Source organism: Zootoca vivipara, chromosome 7 (assembly GCF_965207765.1).
Source record: "Zootoca vivipara chromosome 7, rZooViv2.hap1.1, whole genome shotgun sequence".
Lineage (NCBI taxonomy): Eukaryota > Metazoa > Chordata > Lepidosauria > Squamata > Lacertidae > Zootoca > Zootoca vivipara.
The window spans coordinates 60690243-60695039 of NC_142590.1; positions in this window are offsets into that span (position 1 = coordinate 60690243).

Here is a 4797-nt window from a genome sequence, read left to right on the forward strand (position 1 = left end):
TGGGAATCAAAGTGGATGAGCCGCTATTACAGGAAATGGAGGAGGAGGAGGAGGTGGAAGAGGCAGACGCTGGAGAAGGACCCTCGGGTGAAGCTACAACACAACCAGAGAAAAGACCAAGAACACACTCGCAGGATGTTATGTCTTAAAGGAGAGTAACAAGGCCACTGAACAAACTGTTAAACTGAAATGTTTTGGTTAAGGGGAGGAAGGGGGTGCATGCTATCTAGGAATGTGGAGAGAGGGGATGTAAATTCTTCCCCAATATATTTTCACTTCCACGGGGGGGGGGGGGGAGGGGCGGGTAAAGAGATGCAAGAAAAAAGAAAATCCTCAGCTTAATGGACACAAAACTGAAAACAACAAAGAATATAGTTAATTCAATCAAAATTATCTCACTGAATGTCAATGGTCTTACATCCAACCTTAGATATAGGTTAGCTAGAGAACAAGGAGCCCATATAATGTGTCTTCAAGAAACCCATAAATAAAAAAAACAAAAAGCCATTATTTAACGATTCAGCTTGGGGGGGTACTAGCAGAAGCAAGAAGTAAAGTGAATGCAAGAGGGGTAGCCCTGGTAAATAGGAGAATAGATATTAAGATAATAGAAACAATGTTAGATAAGGAAGGTACATTTATGCTGGTCAAAGGTAAATTGGAAACTAAAGTGTTAACAATAGTGAATATTTATGCTCCAAATAAAGGACAGAATAAATTCCTAAATAAAGTCCTTAATTTTCTTTTCCAGTTCTCAGAGGGCGAAATTATCATAGCAGGTGATTTGAATATGGATATCACAAAAAATTAAACAATTCTATTGAGTAAATGAGGGGGACCGAGGTGGCGCTGTGGGTTAAACCACAGTGTCTAGGGCTTGCTGATCAGAAGGTCGGCGGTTCGAATCCCTGCAACGGGTTGAGCTTCTGCCCACCTAGCAGTTCGAAAGCACGTCAAAGTGCAAGTAGATAAATAGGGACCGCTCCGGCGGGAAGGTAAACAGTGTTTCCATGCGCTGCTCTGGTTTGCCAGAAGCAGCTTTGTCATGCTGGCCACATGACCCGGAAGCTGTCTGCGGACAAACGCCGGCTCCCTCGGCCTATAGAGCGAGATGAGGGCCACAACCCTAGAGTCGGACACGACTGGACCTGATGGTCAGCGGCCCCTTTACCTTTACCTATTGAGTAAATGGGGATTGCAAGAAGTTCATGGCATCCTAGGGTTAAAACCCAAAGCTCCCCATATATCCAGCAGACATAAAACAGCATCCTGTATAGACTTTTCTATTCTGGGAAAGGCTAGTAATTGGGTAGTCAAAGGAATTACAACACACCCAATGTTAATTTCAGTCCATGCCCCTTTAAGTATTGAGTTAGAATTAAGACTGAGTAAGGACTAGAGACTCTGAAGATATAATAATTTAATAATGGCTAAAGTTCAAGAAAGAAAGTATATGGAAAATCAGATCAGGTTATTTTTTTTCAGGACAATAAAGGATCAGTAACTCCTTTATTGGTGTTGTGGGTTAAAGATATGCATAGAGGAGAGGCCTTAAAGTCACTGCAGGAAGTAATAGAGAACATAGGCAACCAATACTGGCTAAAAAATGGAGGACTATATAACAAAATCCTTAAAGCCCAACAGATAGGAAATATGACCTTAGAAGAGCCAATAGAGGAATTACATAAACAAATGGGGAAAAACCAAACAAGGAATGATAGGTAAAATCTATAAGAGGGTGATCACAAATAAGGAACAGGCAACTCAACTTATTCAAAAGAAGATAAAAAAAAATTCCTACAGTAGCACCTTAAAGAGCAACTAAGTTTTTATTTTGGTATGAGCTTTCGTGTGCATGCACACTTCTTCAGATTCTTCAAAAGATGTGGAGTAAGGAAGAACAAAGTGAATTAAAAGTCGAAAGAATAATGAAAGGAATAGATGAGATTAAATTAAGTAAATTTAGGGAGCTGGAATTAAAATAAAAAATTCAAAAATGGTATAGAACTCCAGCCCAGCTAGCTAAAATGGTATCAGGATTGAACCCTGCTGGCACTGTAAACAAGCCAAGGGATGGTTCTCACATATGTATTGGGAATGCCCAGAGGTAAGAGGATTCTGGAATAAAATCCTTAAGGTTATTAATGAAGTTTTTAAAGTGAAGCTATCTATAGACTTCAACCTCATGACAATGGGTATACTTGGAAACACGGCTATAGAGAAAGGTGGCCAGCTCACCTTCAAAGCTGTGATACTAGTGGGAAAGGCTATAATAGCTTTAGGTTGGAAAGGTAGAAAAAAATGGACAGTAGAGGTCTGGTCTAATTATTTGTTTGAATTTATCCAGTTGGACATTGCTGCAGTCACGATACAGGAAACAACATGGAGGGCAAAATCCACTATGATGAGGACCAGATGGAACCCCTATCTACAATGGATAAGAACTACTGGAACAAAAGACATTCGGTGGAAATTAAAGATGTTGTGCCCGTGGCTGAGGACAATCGTTTGAACCTTTCCAATGGATATGGGCTGGGGTGAGGGGTGGGAAGGGAAGTGGTTGTTAAAAACAATATTCCGGAAATGTTATTTATCCAAAAAGAAAACAAAAGGATTAATATGGATATATATACACACACACACACACACACAAAGAATGATGTACCTCCCGATGTGGGAAAACCACACCTGAGGTCAGTTGCCCAGCCGAGTCCTTTACTCATTAATTCTTGGGTGTCACTCATCATAGTTATCTAAAAGCGAAACTTTTATTTCTTACTTGAACAGGAAAGGTTACAGCAGTGATCAGGAAATTAATCAGAGGGTGAACCCTGATCTGTTTACAGTGCACACCGTTTTTATGGTCATATAGGTTAGACATTCTAGACATCCCAAAATAGCCTTACTGCCAGTTTGACCATGAAGACAGAAGTTTCCACTAGCTATGCATTTCCTGTTTATACCCTTGTTTTAAATGCCATGCTCTTGTACACTCTTAAACCTTTAATTTACACACACAGCCTTGTGGTTTGCACTTTCTCTGTTCCTCTTTTAAGTTTGCATTTCAGCACGATTACAGTGCGAATACATGATTATGTTGTAAGCCTGCAACAAGATGGCATTAGTCTTGCTTCAATTATGATGAAGATGGAGGTGGTCTTGCTTCAGTTGCAATGCTCCCGAAGATCAAAATGTCTAGGCAATAGTATACAAAGTAAGGCATTCCTGGAAGTAACCTGGTCCCAACTTATTCAGGCCAGTATATGCCAATAGCAAGACCATAAACTTTGCCTGGAAGCCAGGCCCGTCTTTAGGGCTTGGCTGAGTGGCACATTGCACCAGGACGCTTGCCCAACAGGGGTGCAGAGGGGGCGCCAAACAGCTGATGTCTCTGGGAGCTGCAAGGGGGCTGCGTTCGCAGGGTCTGGAGCTGGTGCTGGACTTCATCAGCACGTCTCGCCTGGTGAGCCTGGAGCAGGACGGCAAGGGGGAAACGGTGGGGGAAGCGCTGTGGCTGGAGGCGCTGGTGGAGGCCGCTGCTAGTTGCAGGTGACCCCGCTGCTGCGCCAGCTGCCCTTGCAGGTGACGCTGCCCAACTGCCTGGAGGTGCACCACCTGGCGCAGGAGTACAGGCTACAGGAGTCCTGACATGCCGCCTTCCTTTGGCCGACCTTTCGCAGGCAGCCCACCGTGGAGGAGCCAAGCAGCAGCCCGGCCTGGGCAGCGACGGCGGTGACAATGGCGGTGCCTGCAGCCTTCTGAGGGGCCGCCCTCCTCTGGACAGGGAGCACGGAAGCGACGAGGCCAAGTGCATGGCGCCTCCCCTTCAGCTGGCGGTGGGTGGAGGACAGAGGGAGGCCGCGGAACAGCGGTTGAGAAACGCTGCTTTAGCACATGCGCGAAGTGCCAATAGTGTTTTTGCACAAGCACGCGCAGCGAAACCCAGAAGTAAATACTTCTGGGTCCGCCGAGTACTTAAATCAAAAATACGTAACCCACAGCGAACGCAACCCGAGGTATGACTGTACTGTATTGTTGTTGTTGTTGTTAATGTTAGCATACCATATGATGTGGGTGAAAGCACATCCGAGGTTCAGACACGGCTGAGTCACTTTGTCCCAGCAATGATGGAAGCGCTTCTTTCAAACAGGCAGAATCAGATTTTATTTCAAGCTGCAGACAAGAAAGATAACAGCTTGACAAGCAAACAGCAAAGCTTGTTCAGAGCTGGAAAACCTCAGTTGGGTTTCCAAATCCTTTTATACCTACAAGTAAATGAGATAATATTTCCACAATAGCTAACCACCAGAAATTCTCTGTATATGTCTACTTAACCACATCCTGCAGAATTAGGGCACCAAACCGAAGGGGTGCAAAATTGAGAAGATCCATTTTGTGGCACCAAATTTTGGTCCTCCTCACAACACCATATTATGAAAGACATGCAACAGCAATTTGGGCTCATACCTTAAGCTTATGTTGTTAACAAGCATAACTGAGATGAGATGGCTACACAAGATGGAGTCGGTCTTGCTCATGCTTATAAAAATGGATCTTGCATTTGCCCATCTCAATAATTATAAAAATGTAGGGATAAAGATTAAGATTAAAATAGCATACACATAAGTTTAGAAATGAAGTACATAATAAAAAGTCTGTTATCCACTTGATTTTAAGTTCATCTGAGAAATCAAGAAAATTCATGCTTCCTAACTGATAGTGGATGGAGAGAGAAATGGGAAAATGGCATGGGGGAGTATGTTGGAAGAGGTCTTGATTTTTTATTTTTTTACAGGT